The 26,898-nt window shown below is 36.4% G+C and overlaps 1 protein-coding gene and 1 long non-coding RNA gene across 3 annotated transcripts in view; both read left to right on the top strand.

The window, feature by feature from the left end:
- LOC114085887 (uncharacterized) overlaps nt 1-8,827 on the top strand; it is a 43,962-nt gene extending 35,135 nt beyond the window's left edge. Inside the window, exons 4-5 of the long non-coding RNA XR_003581559.2 lie at nt 2,726-2,792; nt 8,377-8,827. This is a non-coding gene — a long non-coding RNA (uncharacterized lncRNA). The remainder of the gene's footprint in view (nt 1-2,725; nt 2,793-8,376) is intronic.
- Nucleotides 8,828-11,851: 3,024 nt separating this feature from the next.
- Nap1l1 (nucleosome assembly protein 1 like 1) overlaps nt 11,852-26,898 on the top strand; it is a 60,649-nt gene continuing 45,602 nt past the window's right edge. For both annotated transcript variants that reach the window (XM_027921310.3, XM_027921749.3), the window contains exon 1: nt 11,852-12,033. The gene's annotated coding sequence lies outside the window, so the exon portion shown is untranslated. The remainder of the gene's footprint in view (nt 12,034-26,898) is intronic.

Here is a 26,898-nt window from a genome sequence, read left to right on the forward strand (position 1 = left end):
GCCAAGTCCTACCACCTGGACATCTTTCAGATAAATAAGGCCAGCTGAGCTGACAGAATGCTGGGGGCATTCTCTGCCCTGTGTTGTGATGGGAAGGGTTAGACATGGGAGGAGGGGGCTGGTCCTGCAGGGAAACCATATCTGCAGGAAGATGCTGTAGAACAAGGCTTCACTTGGCTTCTTTCATTTCCCTCAAAAAGAACCTTACCAGCTTTCTGCCCAGTTTATTTGACCAGTAGTAATAACATCAATAATAATAACAAATTCTGCTTCACCACTGGTTATGGGGAAGGAGAAGAAAAAAAAAGTTAAAAAAGAACATTTCTAGAGAGGAGGAGCTTGATAATCCTGGGACCAAGGATTTCTGGCATGGCTTTTTTGATGTTTTTGGCTTATGAATCCTAAGAAAGTCAAACCCTTTGGGCGAGTAGCTTAATTGCTTGGTGTCCTAGTTTTCTTTTTTATAAATGGGGATGATCAGATAAGTGGTTGTACTACGCTTATGCTGTTGTAGGAAAAAATGGTGCAATAAAAACAAACTAAGGATGCCTGCTGAAGTTTTCTGAGTGCTTGCTATGACCAGGTAATGTTTTCAACAATCAACACGTTTAAGTTGACTTAACTCTCACAGCATAAAATGAAAGAGTACCCAGAAGGTTCCAGGCAGGTCAGGGTGTATGCCAAGTGCTCTTTAATTGTTAGCAGTTGTTCTGGAAAATGCGGAATAATAATCTCTATAGTTAAACCCATTCTTCATTCAGACGGATAGTTAGGTTTTCTTGCCATTGTCATTCTCATAAACAGGGCTTCGTGAACATCCCTGTAGGTTTCTCCTTTGTGCATGTGCAAGGATTTGGGGGTGGGGGTAGGAGGCTTGCGAGATCAGGGATGTCTACAAGCACTTGGCTGTCCTGTATTCAGCCTATTTCCTTCCTTCTTAAAAAAAAAAATCCATAGAATATTTTCCTTAACCTTTGAAGAGAGGTATAAAATTTTTTTTTAAATTAAAGATTCCTTTCTTTAAATATTGGTTTGCATTACGGTGTGCTGCACTAAGCAACGTGTGACAGCAGAAGGGCTACTAGCAATTCACTTATTAATTTGCCAATCTGAATTAGAAGCTAAGTTTGATAAAGTATTGACCAAATAGAGAAAATCAATTTGGGAAATTTATAGAAGGTACTGATGACTAGTTTCGCTGCCTAATTTTTGTTGGTTTTGTTTACTGTTAAATTGTTATTGTTTTTGTCTGTCTGCTTCAGAGATGGACATTGATTGCTGGCCTGACGAGACAATCTTCTTTATTTTGAGCTAAAGGACAGTACTCTGGGTTTTGTGGCACATCCTGGTGAGCTATGCCAACTACTGTCCGACCACTCTTGCACTCTGTTAAAAATAACAAAACCAAAAACATGCTGGAGAGTTTAACAGGGCAGGTCCTGTCAACCCTGGACACCAGGGAGAATTAAACCCCAAGCTGGGGATGTGGCTCAGTGATAGAATGCTTGCCTAGCATATGTAACATTCTAAGTTCAATCCGCAGCACCAAAACAAAAATGAAACAAACAAACAAACAAATAAACAAAAAAACCCAGACCATGTCCCTGATTGTCTATTACCCTGGATCTCTTGATTTGCTATGTTCATTGATTTGCTATTTGCTATGTTTTGTGCTTCTTGGATATATTGTGCCCTTGGATATTTCAGTAGCATGAAAAAGATTGTCCAAGGAGCCAGTCCTGGAGACGATATGCCTTAAAGACTAAAATATTGACAACAGAGCAGATTATAAAAATCTCTCCCTGTATAGTTGGTACTACCCAGGTGAATCAAAATGTGGCCATGTTTGGGGGAACCTTCTACCCCAGTGTAATTTTTTGGAGGCTATAGATTGGATTATATATAGATTGTCACACTTTGCTTAGTGCAACACACTGTAATCCAGCTCAGTGATAGAACATTAGCCTAGCATATTTGAGGTCCTGGGTCTGATCCCCAGTACTAAAGAAAAGAGAAAAAAAACAGAGGCTGGGGAGGCTGAGGTGAGAGGATCACATGTTCAAGGCCATCATAGACAATTTAGGGAGACCTTGTCTCAAAATAAAAAATGAAAAGGACTGGGGATGTATATCAGTGGTAGAACCCCCTGGGGTCAGTCCCCAGTTTCACATAAAAAAAAAAGAATGAAAGAAATAAGGAGAGTCTTGTGAACTATAGCATGCTTCTTTTAAAAGCAAGCATGCAATGTTGGTTTTTTTTTGGTTTGTTTGTTTTTTTTGTAGCGGGCTGGGGACCAGGGATTGAACTCAGGGACACTCAACCATGAAACCACATCCCCAGCTCTATTTTGTATTTAGAGACAGGGTCGCACTGAGTTGCTTAGTGCCTCACTTTTGCTGAAGCTGGCTTTGAACTTGCAATCCTCCTGCCTCAGCCTTCTCAACTGCTGGGATTACAGGCATGCACTACGCCACCAGGCCAATGGTTTTTAATTTTAGTTTGCATTCCCCTGGCATTAGTAAAGAATTTATTCATACTGTTCATTTGTACTTCTTCTTTGTTGTTTGTTCAGGCTCTTTGACCATTTTTAAAACTGGAATGGTTAATGTGACACTGATTTCTAGAAACTGTGGATAGTTATATTTGTTGAATGTGTTGCAAATTCTTTTCTTTCTAGTTTGTTGTTTGTCTACAAACTTTATTTATGGTTTCTTTTTTTCTCCAGGCTGACCTGGAGCTCCTGGATTCAAGGGATTCTTCTGCCTTAGTCTCCCAAGTATCTGGGACTGTAGGTAGGTGCCAAAGCACCCCACAGGTTACTGAATTTTACCAGGTGATTTTTGTAGTAGCTATTGAGACTTACTGTGAAGTTTTCTTTATTAATATGCTAATTAATGAATTACAATGATGAATTTTACTAATGATGAACAAATTCAACCAAATCTAGTTAATCATGTTTTGTATTTTAATACATGGCTGGATCAAATTCATAAATACTTTAATTAGAATGTCTGAATATATATGACCATAACTGAGACAGCCTTGATGTTGAATTGCTTGTCTTTTTACCATTCTCTTTTGCTTTTTGCTTATTCATTTGGATACTATAATTGCTCTGGCTTGAATATCAAGGTTATGTTCATTTCATAGAAAGTATATTTCTTTTTATGCCCTTGGATATTTTAGTAGTATAAAAATTATCCACTTATTGAAGATCTAAATGAAGTTTATTAAAGCTATATGAGCTTGGTGCTTTTTTTAAACATAGATGCCTATATTATTTATCTATTACTATGCAAGAAATCTTCCCTAAACTTGATGGCCTAAATAAAAAATAACCAATTTTACTTCACTGATTTTGATTTGCGGATAAGGAATTTGTGAGCAACTTAAGTAGGGGGTTCCAGCTCGAAGTCTTTCATGAGGTTGCAGTTACATACTGGCAAGGGCTGGAGATAGTCAAGGCTTTATTGGAGGTGCAGGATCCACCTTTGACTTGTCTCACTAACATGATGGGCAAGATGGTGCTGGTTGTTGGCCATGGACTGTATTCTTCTCCTCCTGGGCCTTCCACAGAAGGATTCAATTGTCCTCACAGCCTGGTGGCTGATATCCCCCAGAGAAAAAAATAAAAGAGAGCAAAATAGAAGATGCAACTGCAACGTCTTTTATTGACCTAGCTTTGGAAGTCACATGCTGTCACTTCTATTGGTCACACTGGGCCAACCCTGATCTTCCCTGATTCAGGAAGGGACTGGACAAGGGCATGATACAAGGAGACAAGGATTATTTGAGACCATCTTGTAGGCTGGCTTCCATACGCTCTCTGAAACTTCTCCATCATTTAATGATTATTGCTCTTGTTAGGTTTTACCTCTTTTGAATCCCTTTAGTACTTTATAGTTTTCAGGAGATCTACCCTGTCCTATAGTTAAATATTCTACAAGATTTTATCAGAAAGTCCTTTCTCTCTCCAAGCATACATAAAAAAAAAAAATAAAAAATTCCCTCTAAACTTTCAGAACTTTCATGGTTTTATTCTAATTACATTATTTTTTCAAAATTTAAATATTTGATATAATTGGCTTGTATCTTTTTTGTGTGTGTTAGATATGCATTCAACTTCATTTTTTTATAGATGGCTACTTAGTTGTTCCAATACAGCTAAATGAATAAGTGCATCTTTCTACAGCTGATATTACCTATATCATATATAATAAATTTTGATAAGTAATTGGTATTATTTCTAGTCTTTATTATTTTTGTCCAATACACTATTAAATAACAATAATAAGCCCAGGAGTTTAAAACAAACTCCTTAGTTTTTCCCATTGAAAATTATATTGGTATTTGGTCTCAGACAAACATAACAAGGAATTATTTTTTTATTTCTCTTATTGAGAGTTTCCCTTTTATTATTTAGGATATTTGTTAAATTTTGTCATAGGTCTTTTCATGATTATATGTTACACAATAAATACTACTGGATTTTCAAGAGTTGAACCATCTATATTTTCATGGGGGAAAACCTTCAGAGTTACAAATTGCCATTGGATTCTGCTTGTTAATAGTTATTTAGTATTGACAGTAATTGAAAGACTAGCTTATATCTTTTTTTAGTAGGTGTTGTCAGATATATATTTTATATTTCCTTCATAAAGATAATTTGGAAGTGCTTCTTCTTTTTCTCCTTTCCTCCCCCCAACCTCCTCCTCCTCCTCCTCCCCCATCTTCTTTTTTTTCTACAGAATAGTTTAAACAACATTGAATTATCTACTTTTTAAAAAAATTGGTAGCATTCCCCTGTGCAAAATCTGGCTCTGACACTTTCCTTGGGAGGAAAAACTGTTAATTTTTTTTTACATTAAACTTTCTCATATAATCCAAGTATGGGATGGTGTGACATAAGAAGATATATATTTGGTTCCTGTAATCCCCCTTTCCTGGCAATCACTGAAGGGATACATGTATTTTTGTATGCTAATGAGATGACTGGTACCTGGGGGTAATTGAAGAGCCTTAGGGTGGTGGCTGGTTTCCAGGGGTACCAACTATGTGTGGGAACCAATCAGTACCTCTGACCTCCAGGAAAGATGGACTAGAGATTGACTTGATTACCAGAACCCAGTGATTCAGTCAATTATGCCTATGTAATAAGGCATTTATAAAAACCCAAAGCTCAGAGAGCTTTCCATTTGCCAAACACGCGGAAAGGCTGGGAGGTTAAGCATGCCTGGGGAGGGATGGAAGCTCCACACCTTTCCATCTGGCTTTTCCTGAGTTGTACCCTTTTTATAATAAACCGAGTAAACTAGATTTTGTGAGTTCTGTGAACCATTCTTGCAAATTATTAAAACTAAAGGAATGGCTATAGGAATTTCCAGTTAACAGTTGATTGGACAGAAGAACAGATGCTAACTTGAACTTGGAATTGGGATCTAAAATGGGGCACTCTTATAGTTCTGTGTCCTTTATCTACTAATTTCACATAGATAGGGTCAGAATTGAATCAAACACATTTAGTGTCAGAACTGAAATGGAGTGAGTAATGTAAGTTGAATATAGCGCAAATAAGAGTTGTCCTTTCAGATGGGATACAACACTGTGGGGCATCAAAAACAGGTGATGGCTTGACGTCATGTTCCAGAGTTAGAGGACTTGCTCAGACTTACTGACATCTGCAGAGACATTGCAATGCTAATTTAGAAAGGCAGAATTAATAAGAAGCAAATAAGGAGAGCTTTGTGGTGTAAGAAGAAAACAATAATATAAGAGATATCCAATGGAAATTTCCTATGTTTCCAAGGAAAACAATGAACATTGCTACTTTATTTTAATTTAAAACTTCTTGGAAACAGCTGGTAACCTGCCTTCATGGCCTACATCTATTGTATTATAAAAATTTAAATCAGCCACCAAAATTAGCATGAATCATAGACAACACAAAGAAGGAAGTAGGTTAGACTTCCTGAAGGCAAGAATTTGACTAAAAGAGAAAAATATCAACAGCTGAATTATTTTTATTTTCGGTCTGCTACTGCTGCATAAGAATGCTATGTCGATTTCTTTTTTTTTTTTTTTTTAATTTTTTTTTTCAACAATATTTATTTATTTATTTTATTTTTTTTTTTTTAATTTTTTATTGTTGGCTGTTCAAAACATTACATAGTTCTTGATATATCATATTTCACAATTTGATTCAAGTGGGTTATGAGCTCCCATTTTTACCCCATATACAGATTGCAGAATCACATCAGTTACACATCCATTGATTTACATATTGCCATACTAGTGTCTGTTGTATTCTGCTGCCTTTCCTATCCTCTACTATCACCCCTCCCCTCCCCTCCCCTCCCCTCTTCTCTCTCTGCCCCCTCTACTGACATTCATTTGTCCCCCTTGTATTATTTTTCCCCTTCCCCTCACTTCCTCTTGTATGTACTTTTGTATAACTCTGAGGGTCTCCTTCCGTTTCCATGCATTTTCCCTTCTCTCTCCCTTTCCCTCCCACCTCTCATCCCTGTTTAATGTTAATCTTCTTCTCATGCTCTTCGACCCTACTCTGTTCTTAGTTACTCTCCTTATATCAAAGAAGACATTTGGCATTTGTTTTTTAGGGATTGGCTAGCTTCACTTAGCATAATCTGCTCTAATGCCATCCATTTCCCTGTAAATTCTATGATTTTGTCATTTTTTAATGCAGAGTAATACTCCATTGTGTATAAATGCCACATTTTTTTTATCCATTCATCCATTGAAGGGCATCAAAGAGCCCCGAAATCTTACTTTGTGAGAAGAGGAAATTGAGGTGGAGTAGGGGTTGCATACTAACTGTGGTTGTTTTTAAATCCATGTAGAACTATTTAAATTATGTATTCATATTTCTTAGAGAAATAAATTTAAATGTGAAACCATCAAGTATAAAAAGAGGAGAGATGTACAGTAAAAGATAATAAGAAAGGTAAAATCTTATTTTTTTAACTGCAGATCTTATGCATTTTTTTATAATTATAATTACACTGTACATAAACTCCTCAGGAAACCTCCCTGAAAGGTTCTGTAGTACTGTTGTTTTGTCCTCATTATATTTGTAAATACAAAAAAGCATAAACATTATCAGATAAGAAATACAATAGAGATATTAATGGAAAAAAAAATCACATCTCCACTCTTCATTTTTCTACATTCACCACCGTTTCCAACATATCCTGGAATATATTAGGATACATGGGGAGCTTGAATGTATATACAAGTATGTTTTTATAAATGTTTCTTTATATATGTATGTTGATAACAGATAAAAAATGTGTTATGGGGACAAGTATATGGAGTACTGCATACATAACATACGTTAAGGGCATCTGAGGGGAAGGCCACTCTCCTCATGTTAGGCTCATGATGGGCAGATCACTTACCCTGTTGGCACAGCCCTGAGTGGGTGAGGCCACGTGTTGCAGTCCCTGTTCTTGCTCCACTGCCTGCTCCTTGACTGGTTGCTGCAAGGACAGTTAGCAAGAAAGTGTATTGGTGGCTGCCTATAATCTGCCTAGATAACTGTGTGATAAAATCAGACCTGCTTCCTGCTTACTCTCTGGAAGTCTTGAATAGCGACTCCCTAGCCACACTCTTCTCTACCCTGTTCTTTGGACCTCCTCCCTGGACGAGAGGGAGCCCACATAGCATGCTATCAATTTTATATTGTAATTTTTTTCTCCTGAAATACATATCTTGGAAACCATTCCAGTTCTGTAACTATGAACACCCATCATTATTTTAATGAATGCGTAATATTAAATTATAGAGGTATTAACAACTTCAGAAATGGTGATAATTTATGTCTAGCTTTCTGCTAATGCAAAAAGTCATTTCAATGAAGGTTTTGTGCCATTCACTTTTTCATGAATATGAGAGAATCTTCACTAGGTGAATGTGTAGAAATTAATTAAGCAGGTTCAGTTTTACATATGATATATAATTCTAAGTTGCTTTACAAGAAAGCTAAAGCAAAATGGTATTCTAGCATGACATAAAATAAAATATTGCTCTTTGTGGAAAAAAAAAAAAAAGAATGCTATGTCTTTTTATTATCACCATTTGATGAGGCTTTTTAAGTTATAAAAATAGAAATTCTTTTTAAAACCATCACTGAAAGTATACTTGCTTTAGAGATTAAAAAGTTGAGGGAGGCATTTGCTTTAGATAAGGTAAGAAACACATCTAGTATTGCCTAATCTCACTGTTTTTAGCCTAGGCAATAGGTATTGTTAATAGAAACACTTTTTAAACACTTAGATGATTAATTCCTTGCTAAAGGAAAACTAGCTTAAAATTCAACATAATATTAAAATAATTTATTTTTTTAAATGTTATTTTTAGCCAGGTGCAGTGGTGTACATCTGTAATCCCAGCTACTCTGAAGGCTGAGGCCAGAAGACTGCAAATTCGAGGCCAGCCTCAGCAATTTAGCAAGACCCAGTGTTATGGTTTGAATGTGAGGTATCCCCCAAAAGCTCACATGTGAGACAATGCAAGAAGATTCAGAGAGAAGTTATGGGGTTGTGAGTAAATTAACCCCCTGATAGGGATTAACTGAGTGGGAACTGAAGTGGTAGGGTGTGACTGGAGGAAGTGGGAATTGGAGGTGTGATTTGGGGGTATATATTTGTTTCAGGCAAGTGGGGATCTCTCTCTGCTTCCTGATCATAATATGAAGTGCTTCCTTCCACCATACTCTTCCACCATGATATTCTGCCTCACCTTAAACCTTGAGTTTATGGATTGAGACCTCTGAAAACCATGAACCCTCAAATAAACTTTTCTTCCTGTACGGTTGTTCTGGTCAGATCCTTCAGTCACAGCAGCAAAAATGCTATCTAAAACATCCTGTATCTAAATAAAGGATTTTGGAAAAGGTCTAGGGGTATAGCTCATTGGTAAAGAGACCCTGGGTTCAATTGCCAGTACTGGGGGGAAAAAAAAAGCAAGAAAGAAAGTTAAATTTTTAGCAAAATTGTATTATGAATATGTAGATGTATATACTATATATAATATACACATTTATATGTATTTATTATATACTATACACATTTATATGTATTTAAATATTGTTTCAGGATCTAGTGAGTAAAATTCGTAAAATACCAATTTTGTTTCATTTTAAATTTTAAATTAATGTTGTGAATGTAGAAAACTGCAGTCTTTATATAGTAACAAAAAATGTATATGAAACTGATTTTAAGTACTATGTAGGAAACCAGATGAATTTATTATTTGAGATGGAGGAGTTAGATGAGTGGGCCACAGTTTAATGGTGCCAATATTAAATAATACTGTTCACTCACTTCTGAAAATCTGAAATTTTGGCCAGACTACTTGTCACTGACATCACTGCTTATAAGAATTAGATAATTATGCTTTAGATCCATACTGATATAATTTTAAACTGCATCTAAGAATATCATGTTTCAGTGACTCTAAGTGGAAGACCTCAGGTCTAAGAGTCCCAAATTTTGTCAGAGATCTACTTTGCTAAAGTTTCACTGTATTCAAGGAAACAAATAAAGCTGGTTCTCAAGTATAATTGTTTCCTTACTAAAAATCTTTTCATTAAGTCTTTTATAATTTGACCCCAGACCACCCTCTGTCCTTCTTCTGATTTTCTATTTTTTACATTTTATTCAACTTCATTTATACCAACACAAAATGTTAAATCACGCTCAATGGTTCTTTTTGCCCTGAATGCTCTTTCATTTGTTAATGTGATAGGTTATTTCACATCCTTCAAGACCTAGCTCAAATTTTGATATATTCAAGTACTCTACATGACTTCTCAGCAAACTAGCTTCTACCTTATTCTTCTTGTATTACATAGTCTAACTGTATGCCTCTCCCACTAGCCCATGGTCTTTCCCACTAGACTGTGAGGTCCTTGGAAGCAATGGCAATGTCTCATCCACTTTTTACATTCCTGTCTGTATTGTGATTCCCTCACTGGACTGCCCAGCACAATGTCTGGCATGACACATCTTTTATGGATGAGTGGATGCTAAGTCAGTATGATCCCTGGTGGCTCCAGAGTGCAATCTAAAGAACATGATATCAGTGTGGTTAGACATGACACAAAATTATACAATTTAAACAAAAAAAAAAAAAAACAACTACATGTAATTTAAGCCAAAATTTTTATTCAGGGAATAAAAATTAGAAAGCTAAATATTTGTGGTAAGTACAGAAATGAAATGTAAATCATTGGAAATTTTCAAAGGACACAGTGCTTGGAGGTGGATGTAAATCTTGTTTCCACAGGTGCTCAGTCTATAAAAACAGCAAATGATTATAAGCAACTAGCTGATTTTTATACCTACTATGGCTATTTTTCCAAAAATAGTTTATATACGTGTCTAGATTGTGTGAATGATCCTGCACCCTTTTTAAAAGCAATATATAGTCACAACAATTTGTTTCAACAAACAAAACAATGTTTATCGCAAGTCTGTGAAATGTCTGTAACCACTGCAGTGAACCAGCCATAAGGGGAAGTGTGACAGGGGGTGCTGGAATGGAAAGATGTGATGATCCTAACCATTGATGATTAAAATATCTAGCCTTTGCAACTTTACACTACCATTTGACCATGTGAATACATTGGTGGGGCCCTCCTGGTGCCTTGAAGGGGATCTATACCAAAGAAGGGCCCCAGAGCAGAAGTACAAGTGAAAGGAAAAAAAAATTATTCCTTCCTCCTCAAATAGAAATGAGAATAACAAAGGCTGATGGCAAAGAATGTTGTCATAGTTCAAAGGTTTCTTTTGTTTCATGAAGAAAACAGACCTTTCTTGTTCCCATCAAACAGGAAGGAGAACAATTCAGAGCAAACTCAAGAAGGGAGCGAGCAAAGGAAAGACCGTGGTTTTGTACAAAAATATGATTTATAAGACATGGATTCTGGGAAGAAAGTGACTGTGAGTTAGGAGATATTGGAAAAATTTGATTTTCTCCTTTCTAAAAAGTTTATATGGTTTTAGTTGGGGTTGCAAAATGACAAAACCTAAGGGTAGGTTTTATTTGGTCTGTAAAATGTCTTCAGCTCTTAAAAAATGAGCCAATATATCAAATATGACCTAAAAATACAGCATTCTGGCTACATCAACCTTCATCTCTCTATGGTAACATTCAGCTGGGCTGAGTGATGAGCACCTCTTTTAGATATAGTACTGATTACCACTGTCCTCACATTTACACATTTATATAAAAGCATTTATTTCAGCCCATTTTTTTTTTCAGAAATTTCTAGTTCTTGCCTAGGCATGATTATATTGTCTTTATACTTTAGGGAGTTCGTATTTGATCCAACAGGCACAGTGCACACTTGTGAGGAGATCACGAAGGGACCAACTTTATTTGGAGAGGCCAGGTAGATGGTTGATGGCACCACCAGATGTAGAGAGACTGTCCTATGGGTAAGAGGCAGGGGATGACCACATTAATGGGTTCCTCCCAGAACACTATCACAGATGGAAGGAGTCAAAAGTTGGGAAAACTATGGCCACAGGGAGAATGGAGCAATCCTACTAGGAAAGAGGATAGGCTATTATCACTAACTGTGTGCAGACGATGGGGTTTTTAAAGGTAGAGAGAGATTCACACAAGACATCAGAGAAAGGAAGGACTTTGGGGAGAAAAATGCAAATTTGAAGGCAAAAGAAGCAAATTAGGAGCAGTGGGGAAATCCAAAGAGTATCACCATGTGAATATCTTAAGTGGTTAGATCTCTTCCCCTTGGTGCTTTAAAAAGCCATTTTTACTTTAAGAGTTCCTCTCCTAGTGTGCAACTCTCTTCAGTTAACCCCCAAGTGAAGGAAGCCATATAACCATACCATATGTACAGCAGTGCTCAGGAGCCTGATGGTCCAGGGTAGTAAAGGAGAAGGATGATCTAACCCACCTGCTGATTCACTAACACCTGCAGAAGAAGAGAAGCATCCAGTGGGAGGAACCACATGCCCAGAATTGCTAGGTGTGAGCAGCTGTAAGGTGAGTACTCTGAGTATTGCAGGAAAGAATATATGGTTTTGTCAAGTTCATTTCAAGTAGGCCAAGTTGAAAGACTTCGTAAATCCTAGTTTCTGGCACAAAGGAAGTATCTAAAAATTTTAGTCATCCTTGTCATTTTTATTATCTTAAAACAAACAAACAAATCTGCATTCCTGCTCCTTTGGAGGTAGGGGTCCCAAAATGGCATCTCAGAAGCTACAACTGGTCCACAGATGTGTTTTGTTTGAAAATGTATGGTTAGCCTGCCTCATTTCCCAGACCACACCACTTCCTGTTGCTTTACATCTCACTAGTTCCCTTTTGCAGATTAGCTGATGACCTTTGTAGGCAATTGAGTTTTGGCGTCTATTAAACTCAACCCTGTGGAAGGGGAAGGGAGGGTTACATAGAGACAGGATTCTGCTATTTTTTAAAAGAGGACAGGTAGTAGATGACTTGAGGAAAGGGAATGGTCCAAAGGAAGAGTGGTCTGTGAGTGGATAGTGCTGGATTCATGTTAAAGTAGGTTGGTAGAAGTAAGAGAGAAGAGCAGGGTAAGAACTGGGTTTGGGAACTGAGGTTGTGGCTTAGTGGTAGAGCACTTGCCTAGCACGTGTGAGGCACTGGGTTTGATCCTCAGCACCACATAAAAATAAATAAAATAAAGTTTTAAAAAAAAAACGCAGTTATTAAAAAAAAAAACCAAAAAAAAAAAAAAAAAAACCAAAAACCTGGGCTTGGGAATTCCAGCTTTAGATATTTACTGCCTGTGTGACCTTAGGTAAATACCATACCTTCTCTAAATCTAATTTTCTTCATATGCAAAAATGAAATTATTAGCCTCTGTAATTATAATAGGCAAAATAAAATGGGTTACACATGAAAAGTTATAGCTTCCCATTGTTTCCTTATTAATTTTTTGGGGAAAGGGGGGTACTCAGGATTGAACTCAGAGGTACTCAACCACTGAGCCACATCTCCAGCCCTTTTATGTATTTTATTTAGAAACAGGGCCTCCCTGAGTTTCTTAGTGCCTCACTCTTGCTGTGAGGCTGGCTTTGAACTCACAATCCTCCTGTCTCAGCCTCCCAAGCCACTGGGATAACAAGCGTTTGTCACTGTGCCCAGCTTCTTACTAATTTTGAGTTAAAAGAATCACTACATTGATCACTACATTGTTAAACAATATTTTAAAAAATAGAGGTATGAGTTTATTAACATAATGCATTTGAAAAACAATTGAAAATCTTGCTTTTTAAAGATAATGATGATAAACTAAACAAGTAATATTAATGTGTTTTTTTTTCATTATTGTCTGTCTCCTCTAGGGACAGAAACTTGGTGTAGATTGCTCACATCGGGGCATAATAGATGCTCAATAAGTCTTTGTACAGCGAATGCTTGTATGAATGAAGTTCATTTTTTTCAAAATAAAATTATTCAGTCCCTGCAGATGTCACAACCCACTTGAATCTGTCCTGTGATCATAAAGTCTTGCATTTTAATAACTCTTGAAAACAATAATGGTGTTTTCAATTGGTGATTATGACAAATCTATGAAATAGATTTGAACACTACTATTAACATATTTTGACGGCTGAAAAAATAAAGGATCAGAGAATGTCATAAAAATAACTATATGAATTCCCTTAAAATTATCATGTCTAAATTTATCTATAGCCATAGTAAAATATTCAGAACATATTGTCATTTGAATAGCCAGTACTAATGAGTATATACTATAACCCCACTATAGTAGTCTGTTTTGTGTTGCTTTAACAAAATACCTGAGGCTGGGTAACTAATAGAATAAACTTTACCTGGCCCACAATTTTGGTGGCCAGAGGGTCCAACAGCGTGGCACTGGCATCCTGATGATGATCCCTGGCTGCTTCGCAACATGACAGAGAAGTAGAAAGAGAGCCTACTGCGTGCACAAAGGACCAAATGTGCGACCTCGCTTTATAACAACCCACTCTTATGAAAACTGACTCCATGAGTAAATCCCTTTCAAGGCAGTACACTCCTGGCCTAATCAGTTAAGGAACTTCTTAAAGATTCCTCTACCTCACACTGCCATACCGGAGACCTAGCTCCCAGGAAGCATATGAACTTTTGGAGGATATATTCAAACCACATTCAAACTTTAGCAAGCATTTTCATTAAAAATTTAAATATATATTGTATATTTATAAATAAAAATAGGTAACACATATAAAATATCTAAAAAATATTTTTAAATCAATCAATTAATCTATCTATACACCTGAGAGCTGGGAAGACTATATACCAAAATAATAACAATGCTGACTGTTGCTCAATGATAAAATTTCATTGCTATTATTCATTTTCATTGCTATTTCATTTAAATTTTTGATGTATCTATATTTCTATTTTTTCAAATGCACATATATTGTGTTATTTTATAATTATGAGACTTGTTTAAAAGATGAAGTTTTTTTTAATTAATGAAGAACTATTTAAACATAGATTAAGATCCAAATTAGCTGTCACCAGGACATTGAAAAATGTATGGTATTAAACAAATGCCTATTCTTGCAGAAAAAAATTTTTGAAAGAAGAGACCTCATTTGAAAAGAAACTGATAAAGATAAAGGGTTATAAAGAGAAGGAGAATTAGGTATAATCTAGTAATATCACCAAGTGATGAAAATATTTGAACAGCATTTATGATAATAATTGCTACACTGTTTAAAAATTATTTACAGTTGTAAATATTTCTTCTTAAATTTTTACCACTGAAAAGGAAACAGTCACAGATGGTAAGTTAATAAATAAACACACTCAAATTTATAAGTTAAAAATAAAGTTTTTATGGATTTCAGATCCAAATATTTTATAAAGAAATTTATTCTCCTGATGTTCCAACATCATGTCTTCCAGTCATCCAAGTTTTGTTAAAGAGAGGAAAAGTGAATTATCCTCAGAGATGACTAATTTTTTCTAGGAAATCCCTCTAGAGAATGTTAAGAAGGAAATTGCTTAGCATCAGAATTTTAAGCTGCTAAAAGGTCACCATCTGGCCAGGTACTGTTTTATCTCTTTATGTGGTATACCAACATCCACAATATGAAAAATCTTAAAGCCCTTTATAATAAGCATCCACACAAAAAGGACAATGTGCAGCATTAATAAATACACGTTAGTAGAACAGAGTTCATTTTATCCTTGAACTGTTTTTGATTGTCTGATGTACCCTGTCATCCCTGAGGATGCAAAGAAGCACAGTTGGGGTCCAAGAAAAGCTCTCAGACCCAGGGGGAGATCCCGCAGGCAGGTAAAAAGAGGGTCCTTGAGGTTTGTGGTTATCTTCTGAGTAACAAGTGAGCAGATGAGGCTCAGAGGGGAGAATCATCTGGAAACTGATTTTATAGGTGAGATGGTATTGGTTATGGCCACAAGGGAAGAGCTGTCGCAGTCACAGAATGATAGAAGCCATTGCCAGAGGGAGCAAAACTGGTTTTAAGCAGCAACTCCAAGAGTGAGGTATAATTGCAGCAACACTTCATAGTAGCAAATCTAATCACACAAGTTAAGTAACTTTATGATCACAGTTACATTCACGTGAAAGTATGAGATGGCAATTCCAAAGGTTTTAGTCTTTCCTAGCCTGGATTTGGATAAGTTTCTTCTTCTTTTCTATATTTTCTAAAAGCTACAATATTTATATATATATATATATATATATATATATATATATATATATATATATATATATATATATATATACACACACACACACACACAATCAGTGTATACTCAATGTAAAAAAAATCAAAATAAGTGAAAATAAAAAATGAAATCCATGAAAATTTCAACTCTGAAGCAACTATTAGCATTTTCGGAGATAATATTAAACAATGTTCTCATAGTAGATATTATTTGAATGTGAAAACAAATGGAATTAAACATTTTAAAGGGTTAAAAAAATAAAATGATTTGTTAATGTCATTTGGTCAATTCCAGATTAGATTTGATTAAAATCATGTTCTTCTGAATTACCATCTAGTATTAGTATGCACATATTAGAGTAGTATAAGTGGGTGGAAGAGAAAATTTAGTTTTTGGTGATATATTCTTATTTCTTCTTAGACTCATGATTGGGAGAACTGCCCTTTATAAACAAATGGCTGATGGGTATGGATGTGTTCATTAAGGATACCCATTCCCTAAATTTGACTTTAAAATTGTAATGGGAAAGGAAAGTAGAAGGCAGAAAAATAATTTCACTGATTTAAGCATTTTTAAATCAGTGAAAGTGAAATGACTGAAGTGACTTAATGCATCAACCTTGTAGCCTCTGAAGATGCTTGTGAAGCTGGTGCTTCCTGGAACTTCAAAAGAAAATAAAACTGAAGGCGAATGGGAAGATTTGGGGATGAGAGGGAAGAAAAAGCTGTTTATGAAACCAGAGTCGCATATTGATGGGTTAGGTTGTTTTTTTTTTTTTTTTTTTCTGTTTGTTTGTTTGGTGGTGTGTGTTGGATATTTATTTATTTATTTATTTTTGTTGAGGGCCCAGGAGAACTAAAAAAAGAGGTAGCATAACCTCTGTCCTCAGCTGGGTTTGAGCCCTTGAGTTGAAAACAGATAAAAACAAACAAACAAAAAACCAGAAAGCCCAAAACTGATGGAAAGTGATTTCATGCTGTTGGTGAGGTTCTGGGCAAAATCTAAGGGTTTAGAAATTATTAAACCAATCCTTCTTGAGCCTTGGGATTCTGGCTTACATAGAATGCAGAATGCTTCCTTTCCAAGTGGCAGAGTGTAGCCTGGAGCTAGAGAGGAGGCCACTTGCAGCAGCTTCCAGATAGAAAGTGCCACTCCTCAGATGCTCCCATGACCCGGGAGACCATGCCAGACACTGAGCTTGGCTTTCTCACTACAAGCACTGTCAAGACTGCCAGGGTGAGGCTTCTGCTTCTGGTTCTGCAACAGGTGGGAGACGAAAGAGGAAAGCAAGAAAAGGTAGGTGCTTGACAGTGACCACAACACCCATCCACACTGAGGACTTCCAGAAACATTTGGGATACTCTGAGAGGAGCAGGTTTCCTGCTGGGTCAGATGAGAAGGGAGAGCAGGTGGCGAGACAAGAGCCCAGGCTGCTAGATGAGCAGGAAAAGCAAGTGTGATTTTGTTTTACAGCGAGATTAGTAAGATCTGCTTGAATGAGCAACATACAGATGTGCTTGAAATCCATTGCTTTTGTGACCATTGACTTTTGGGGATGTTCATCCTATAAAATGTTTTCTCCCCTTCCATTTAAAACCACTGTTTATTCACCTTCAGCACTATCATTTTAGATTGTTGTACATGTTCGTATCAAATGGTTGTATCATGTTTGATTTTAGGATCTTATTCTTGGACATTTAGGCTGTCTGGGGATGTGCTATATCAATTATGATACAATGAACATTCTTCTTGGTAGAGATTTGAGGGTGGCTGTTTCCTCTTAGAATAAAGAATCAGAAGGAGAATTTCAAGGTCAAAGAACATATGGTCTGGGGGGATTTCAACAGCACTACAAATTATCTTCCAGAGGATTCTTCCAATTTATACTCCCACTGGGAAGACATAGGTGCTTGCTCATGACCTTTTAATAATGGGTATTATTATGGTATATATGTTATGTTCATATATATGTTATATGTGCTGTATTCATCTTTATATAGGTGACTATTGCTTCTTTATCCTATATTTGATTATTATTAGTGAAGTTAGATGCTGTCTTTTATTTGTTGGTGATATTATTTTCTAGTATTAGAGATTGAATCCAGGACCACTTACCACTGAGTTACATACTTGGCCCGTTTTAAAATTTTTAATTTTGAGACAGGCTCTCAAGAAGTTACCCAGGCTGGCCTCAAACTTGCAATCCTTCTGCCTTAGCTCCCTGAGAAGCTGGGATTACTGGTGTGAACCATAGCACCTGACTTCTATTTATTTTTACAAATCACTTTTTAAAAATTTGGCTGACTTTTAGGACATGGAGGTCAAAAGCAAATATTAAGTCCTAAATTAGGAAAGAAAACTCAACATGAATTTTGGTGTACTTTTATATGTTAAAAAAAAAGGAAAGAAGAAGAGAGAGAAAGGAAAATGATAGTACAAGTCCTGTCCTTCCATCTCAAAATTACCTTTCTTTAAACGTTTCTTTCTGAAACTTTGCCTTGCTGTGGGTATGTGTGTAGCACTCTGTGTCAGTGTGTGCACACACTCCCTTACACAATTGCCTGAGATTTTAGTTAGGAATGCCCACAACTGGCCTGCAGACCCCGTCGCTGTAGCCAAGTGCCCTAGAAAAAACACTCTGGTTGGTGACAGGGCTGTGTTGACACTTCATATTTTTCTGTCTTCAGTTTGCAGATATAATATGTTGGTCTTCAACTATGGACTATTGGTTTTCACATAAACATTATATAACTTATCCCTATCTACCCTGTCTACCTTCATTGACTAGGAGGGTAGGCAGGGGTGATTTAGGGTGACTTTTGCTGCTTTCTCCACATATCCCTAATGGAAGGAAAGAGACTGGCACTAACTGAACATTTATCATTTATTCATCACAATTGCTCTTAGAGGTTGGTGCTTCTCATCCAAACATTTTATGGTTGAGAGTTATGAGGCTAGGGGAAAGTATGTGAATAAATTCATCCAAGCTTCCAGGGGCCGGAGCGGAATGCCCTCAAACCAAGAGCACTTCTCAAAGCCAGTAACTCCTAAATGTCAACCATTCACATGCCAGCTTCAGATGCTTTGTTACTTATGAGCACCACATTAATAAACATTTCACATCAAATCAATTCATATTTTAACTTAAAATATTTATTTAAAAAAGAAAGTTTATGTTAGTACCATAAATGGGAATCCAGTATTAATAGTCATAAACAGAAGGTGTTATAAATATATCCTTCAGCAAAATGCTGGTTTTCCAGCTGTCCTGAGGCTGTTTCTACCAGCTTGTGATTTTTAAAAGCCCCCCTCCCTCTTTTGTTTCTGGTCCTCAACCTCAACTTCCCATTCAGCCCCAATCTTTCTAAGAACTGAAGGCTGTTTATCAAGTAATTTTGAAGGCCATATGCCTCCACACTTTGCCCCTTGAGGAGCCCTTTTGCCCCACTTCCAAGAATATAATATTCACCCTTTTGCATAGATAAGCATACACATTTTGGGAAACTTCTAATTAGGGCACTTCCCACCCCTCCCTTCTAAGAAAAAATTACTAAACCCAAATATTGTTGAGGGATCAAAATACAAATAGCTCAGTTCTGATACATGTAAATTGCCCTAGTCACTGGATAATGACTTTGGAAAAATACAAAGGGCTAATGGATCCTTTCTTGGCAGATAGCATTTCTCTTCTGGAGCTCTCCACAGTGACATTTGTTTATTTTTAGAGTCCTGTGGCTAGCACACTGGGCTGGGGCATGATTGATCTATTCATTTCTGCTCTCTTTAATGTTGAAAGTGATTGCTACAGTTGAAAACAGTCATGAACCAAACTAGCGGCCACCAACACAAGTGATTCAGTGGTAACTTGGGCTTTTATTTTGTGGGAAAGCATCATTTCTCTCTGGTTCCATTCAGAAACTATGAGGAATTTTTTTTTTTTTTTTTTTTTTTTGTAGCTGTGATGAATTTTATTTGGAGCATACTTTGTTAAATGTTGGTTCTCTGACTGGAAACCTCCTTAGGTGATGATGCTTTAGTTGCTAATTATATCTTGCTCCATTCAGATATGATCCCAATTCTAATACTAGTCCCTTTCCTTCCATTAGTGGCAGGTGTCATTCTTAAACACTCCTTAAGTGGCATCCCCCTGGAACCTACTGTTCATGACAGCCAAATTTTCAGGTTTCTTGTTCTTTGCAAAGTGTCATTTATTTTTTCTTATAAGGGCTTTTACTAGTGTTAAAAATTCTTCTTTGCAAGTGAAAATAGAAGCCAGAAGGAAAGAGAATAAAACACTAATTCTGAGAGGCTCAAAATGTTGGGCTAGAGATAAGAGGGGAATGCTTCAGAAAACTGGAAAAGAGGGAAACATTAAGTATGAATTACAAGCTTGAGCTGATGCCAACATATTGATCACTGTAAACAAATAGTCTATTTTCCATGTCTGAAGATCCCTGGATTTTTTTTTTTTTTTACCTAGTTGGTTGCTTGTTGCAGAATTTAAAATCTTTTTTTTTTTTTTTAAACCAGCTTGAGAGGTAAGTACACGGGGAGTTGCTAATGAGGAAAACAAGATATTTTATGATTCAGACATGAGCCAAAATTAAATGTGAATAAATGCAGGATAAGTGCCATGGAAGTGATGGGATGAGTACACCTCTCAAAAAGCAGAGAAACTGTTGAGAAGTCATTCAGTGGACAATATTTAAATGGTAAAGATACTTTAATGTGTAAGCTTGTGCCACAGGTATTACATGAAGAGCTATTTATCAATTTTATGAGAAAAGCTGCAGCAATTGAGACTGCTTTGAAAATAACAGCTGAAAAACTTTATGCTTTAAGAACTGAAAGTCCGATTAGCAGAAGAGTTTTTGCTATCTTAAAAATATATATTTTTTATTTTTTTGCTTTTAATTGTTGGTTCTCTGACTGAAAACCTCCTTAGGTGATGATGCTTTAGTTGCTATTTTTACTTTTGCTTTGAGTTATCCTTGTAAACACATTTCTGTCACTTAATATTAGATTATAAAAGCACTCATTGGCCTGGTTCAGTGGTGCATGCCTGGAATTCCAGCTACTCAAGAGGCTGAGGCAGGAAGATCACAAGTTCGAAGCCAACCTGGGCAACTTAGTGACACTCTCTAGCAAAATAAAAAATAAAAAGGGCTGGAATGTAGCTCAGTGATAGCGCATTCAAGAGTTCTATCCCCAGTACTGAAAAAACAAACAAACAAAAAAACACTTCTTGGCTAATATTTCTAGGCATTACTCTCTCTCCCAGTTTAATCGGACAGGGATTCTTTTGCTGGACTTTCTGAATGCCTCTTCTAGAGACAGTTTTTACCTGTTTTTGTGCTTTTACTACATTTCCAGGATCAGGACTCAGAGACTATTCCAAAGCCAAGGACATGTTCTATCTGAAAGAGCCCCAATTGTCTTTGGTTTCTCTGGGTGCCAGTGGCAATTTGTACCTCAGGAACCATTCCTGAACTGTTAATCATAGATCTTTTTTTTTTTTTAATTTTTAAAAATTGAGATGGGCACAATACCTTTATTTTTTATTTATTTATTTTTATGTGGTGCTGAGGATCCAACCAGTGCCTCACAAATGCAAGGCAAGTGCTCCACCACTGAGCTACAACCCTACCTCCTCACCATAGGTCTCAATGACATCTCCTGTTTTTTACCCCAAGACAGGCGAATCATTTAAAAATGTGTTAGATCTTTTTACAATTTGGGATCAGTCTTACTGCTCAGCCCACTCTATCTCTTAACTAACCTCCCTCCATACACATTGCACCTTCTTGGAGCTGCAACAGGAAAACCTATAGGCTCCATAGGTACTGTTCAGTTTCCTCCATTGAGGAGCACAATTCATTCAAGTCTCTGAGTCTCTGCTCCCAAATTCAGCTACAGGACCCCAAAGCTGCTTATTAAGAGCCTCTCTGATTCAGTATAGACAAGATTGTCTTCCTCTAGCCTGTCCAAGGTAGGGGTGTTTAATTCTTTCACTTTCAGTAGAAAGGTTTTGTGAATTCAGGGAAAAAAAATTCACCAACTATCATGGTCATCATGCACAAAACTTGTTCAGTCCTGAAGAGAGCTAAATTAAAAAATGCCTTCAACACATGGGGAGCACTCAACCTGCAAACAAAAGCCAGTCCCAAAGTGCAATTTGGTTGTTTGCAATGCTAAATGTGTTTGTATTTATACAAAGAATTGTTGAGAACCTATTATGCAAAACACTTTTTCAATCAAAATGATAGAATGAATATTGTTTAGGTTGTAGGACTAGCTCATTAAAACCATTTTGCCTACTGTTGAATAAACCATAACACAAGCTGTACAAGTCATACCTTTGTGAATTATGAATGGCAGGCAATGTGATAAGAGGGGAGAGAGAAGAAGCCTGTGTCCAATCCCTAGTATTTAAAAAAAAAAAAAGTTATACCATCATGGGGGACTCATTCTCATGACCTCATTTAATACCAAATATCTCCTCCAAAGCCCCATCTACAAAAACCATTAGCACGTTCATTTGAGGATTCAATTTCCAACACGTCAACTTTTGGGGGACACATACAAAATACAGCATCAATATTGTGAAAGAAATGGAAGCCTTCTTTATAATCAGATTTCTATTACTGTTAATGTGCTGATTTCTGTAACTGCTATTTACTAGCTGACCCATGTGAAAATTTACATTTATCCCCTTTTAGGGGAACTCTACCTAGAAAATTAAGCATTAAAATTCGTTTCTATAAATTGTGATTTCTAGACTAGAAATACCCCTGATGGTACTTTTTGTCTTAGTTTTTAATGATGACAATGTACTAAAGCCTTCAAAGACCAGAGAAACTAGTTTTTCTTAGTTATCTTTTGGGTATAACTTCCTGAGGCAAGAATTAAGTATTTCACAAAGACATGATCTTTGCTTCTTAATCTTCTTAATGGAAGGCTAGGACCTTATTAGTCTTTGTCTACTTCAAATTAATAACACAGATGCCAAAAACAGAGACATCATTTCAACTCAATTTCCATTTTTATTATATTTAAGTTGCTTTATGTATTTTTCAGAGGAATTTTAAAGATGAGAGCTCTAGTGAAAGAAAAATAAGTATAATTATTGAGTACAATCCCTGGTAATTAAAAGGAATTTTATGCTTCTTACTTATTTTTATTTTTTATGATGTACTTATAATGAAATTATATGCAGTGATATCAGCACATAATAGAATTGCTGATTAGATCACAAAGTTTGCTTTCAGAGTTTCTTCCTATTAAGTAACCCATTAAGTTAGGCCTATTGCCTGGTCAGATTATGCCATCATTCATTTACCTTTTATGGCTCTTGTCACATTATAAATCTCCTTCCCTTATCCAACTGTGGGCTGCCTTAGGAACTTGCTATCATTTTCAACAGTATATTCTGTACCCCCTGCACCCCATGCCCATTACTATAGTCCCTGGCACATGATGGACCTCATAAACTATAATAACTATATGTTTTAGTAAACAAATTATGTCAGTAGACACCCGAGATAAGTTCACTGTGATAGCTGAGCGACAGATTTGGCAGTTTCTTGGCAATTAAAGCTCAAGGGAAAATATACTGAGCTATATGATTTTTGTTCTAACTAAAAATAGCACGCACATGAAGAGACAGTTTTCTTGAACTGAACTCAAAAGTGCTGAATAAGATAAATGACCTTATCTGCAGTTTTGCAGAAAAAAAAACAAACGCTATTTGAAGGAATATATTTTATGGGCTCTCCCTAAAAGTTTATATATAAATAATGAGAATTTTTTGTGTGTGGTAGTAGGAATGGAACCCAGGGTCCCTCACATGATTGGCAAGCACTATATCCACAGCCCTTGATGAGGATATTTTTGCAGATAATAGATTATATAACCCAAGTATATTGATAACAATTAATACAGTGTAGTTTTGTGTTTAATTGTTTAAGCTTTCTGTCAGATAGATCTGGATTTTTATACTAGGTGTACCATTTCCAGGCTTTGTGATATGAGAAATTTACTGAGACTTGGTTTTCTAAATCTGTAAAGTGCTATGCTGTTTCTTAGTCATAGATCTGTGTGAATTAAGTGAGACAATTTACATTATCCTCCAGGTAATGAGTAAGTGCTCAATAATTGATAGCTAACAATATTAATTAAAACTAGGGTGATCTAAAAAAATTATTGTGTATTCAGTAGCCACCAACCATATGCGGATACCTAAAATTAAAGTTAAATTGAATAAAACTAGATTTTCAGTTTTTTGGTCACACTAGCTACATTTCAAGTGCTCACAGGTGGCTAGTGGCTATCATATTAAACAGTGAGATTACAGGACATTTCCATCATTGCTGAAAGTTTTATTGAACATTAATATTCTAGTTTGATTAAAATTTCTGATGCCAATTTGGGTTGATTCCTGGAATCATACAAAATATTAAGATCCTTCTAAGGTGGTAGAGTTGAAGGAAGTAATATGTCCAACTATCAATGGAAATCCATACTTTCATAATTCCTCTTGCCTTGTCAAATGCAATTTTGACAAATAATATCATATCAAAAGTAATTTTATTCTGACAGCTGAGAATAGTCTCTGATTCCAAAAATAATGCTACATTTCCAGGTTTTCTACTAGGCACGATTCAGGTTTTCTCATTAAATCTACACAATAGTCCCAAGAGGGAGGTATTATTTTCAAAATGTATATGAGAAAAGTAAAGTTCAGCATGATGAACTTACTTGTTTCCAATAATTTTGATGGTAAAAGATAGAAATAGAAATTTAAAACCTGTTCTAATTCCAAAACCATATTCTGCAGCCTCTCTATTAGAAAACACTAATAGTGCTTCTTATGTATGAACCACTTTAGATATTTTGAGCTAGACTCACACTTACTACCTGTGTGAACTTCAGCAAACTATTCAATTTCCTCATCTGTAAAATGGAAATTGAGGAGATGCCTCAAAGTGTTTCTGTGAATATTAGGTGAGGCATATGTGAAATATTTGAAATTGAGTATATTATGTGATAAGAGCTCAATAAATGTTTGCTATTATCTAACTCAGTGTTTTAAGAAGAGCTTTTAATAGTTTTAATTGATTATAACTTGGTATAGAAACATTTTAAAAAAATTATACCAATTTGTTTTTCAAGATATGATACAAAGAGATTTTGACCAAGACGTCCTCATCTCAGTTTCCCAAAAGGTGGAAAAGTTTGGCTTCAACCAACCTTTTGATTGACATATCATGAAAGGGGAAGGATCTTCAAAAAGTCTGATAACAGTAGCAGAAAAATCCTCAGAGCTCAGGAGTTTGCCCAGAGGCTGAGTAGAATCTATCCTAACACTATCTTTGGAGAACACAAAAGAGGGAGAGAGGAGTGAGAACTGTGGATGGAACATTATCAACTAAAAGACCCTGTGTGAGCTGCTATCAACTGCAGATCTTACTTATTGGTCTTATTTTTTCAGTTATCAATCTCAAAATATTCTAGAAGCTTGTTTCCTGCTAGTCCCTGTAAGGTGAGAAATTCATAAACACTGGGGGAAGTTGATGTGTTTCTGGAGAATATGTTTCACACACTGGGGCATAAAAATGAAAAGTGCTGAGGCTGAGCACCCCTTTATCATTTAGGGTGAGGACTCTGCATTTTATGTCTAGAAAAAAGAGTTAAAACAAACTGCCTGCTAGTGCCTGGTTGTAGCAGTAATGGTCACACATAAACAATCACCACCACCATCACCACCACCACCACCACTGACTGCTACCACCTTCACAGGCAATAGCAATATCCCAGGCCTGAACAATTTAACTAGAAATGGGAAACATTTCAAGTTACAATAGCAGGAAAACAACCCCCCAAAACCCCCAAAACATACCCAGTAAAAAAAAAAAAAACATCCAAGTCTCCTTCCCTTCTTATATATTTTATAGCAGTGACCTTCTAGAGTCAGTTACATTGCCTAACTCTTAGAATAGTTCTATTGAAATGATGTGGGAGCAGGTTTCAGACCCAAGAACTGGAATATCCTCCCACCATAGGCCAGTAGAGGAGAGAGAGAATTTCAGATAGTTGCAATCTTCTGGCAATGCTGAAGTAACATTTCATTTTGTGTAGGGCTAGTCCTCATCCTAACACCTATTCTGCAGATTCAGGTGTCTCAGGAGGAAAGTAAGACCTCAAGAAAGAAATCAAAAGCATCACCCAATGGTAGAGGAATCACTTCTTATTACACAGCCTCATTTAATTTATTATGAAGTCAGACAAGACTTAGGAACAAAAACAAAGAAATGATATTTCTTTCTAACTACTTTTTCAGTTTTCTCCAAACCTATTATTTTAAAAAATTAATAGGATTTCTACTTCTTTCTCTATAAATTGATCTGCATTTTGTTCATTAAATAAAGCAATAATGTATTTCTGAATTCTTTTTTTTTTCTTTACTGAATTCTTGACATGTCCTGGGCACTGTGTGAGAAACTTAGGATATCATTTCATCTTTCCATCCCTTGAGCAGTACTGTTACTCTTATGGTTTGGATATGAGGTATCCTCCAAGAGCTCCTGTGTTAATGCAGGAGTATTCAGAGGTGCAATGGTTATGTTATGGAGCTGTAATCATTCCATCCTAGTTTTAATGAACTAACTGGGTAGCAACTGTAAGCTAGGGGGTCACTGGGGACCCTAGAAAAGTTCATCTTCCCTGCAGTCCCTTCCCCTTTCTCTCTCTGCCTCCTGGCTTCCATGAGGTGAGCAGTTTCCCTCCACTGCACCCTATAGTCATGATGTTCTGCCTTACCTTGGGCCCAGAGCAATGTAGTTGGCTGTCCATTGACTAAACCTTTCCTCCATTAAGTTGTTCCTTGTCAGGTATTTTGGTTACAGCGATGCAGAGTTGACTAACACAGTTAGGAAAAGGCAGAGATGGGATTACAAATCCATAGCTCTCCACCTTTTATCCAGGAAACCCTTCTGCCTGTGGTATGTAACTCATTAGGCAAAAGTGTAACCTCCACACTCACCCCAGTTGCCATCCACACTGAGGTCCTATACTACAAAGAATAGAAAGTTTGCTTTCAGAGGTTTTGCCTTTGAACTTTGTGTCAGCATGGGAATTTCCCATCATTTTAAATTCAAACAAGACTCTCACCAC

This window comes from Marmota flaviventris, chromosome 3 (assembly GCF_047511675.1).
Source record: "Marmota flaviventris isolate mMarFla1 chromosome 3, mMarFla1.hap1, whole genome shotgun sequence".
In the NCBI taxonomy this organism is placed as follows: Eukaryota; Metazoa; Chordata; class Mammalia; order Rodentia; family Sciuridae; genus Marmota; species Marmota flaviventris.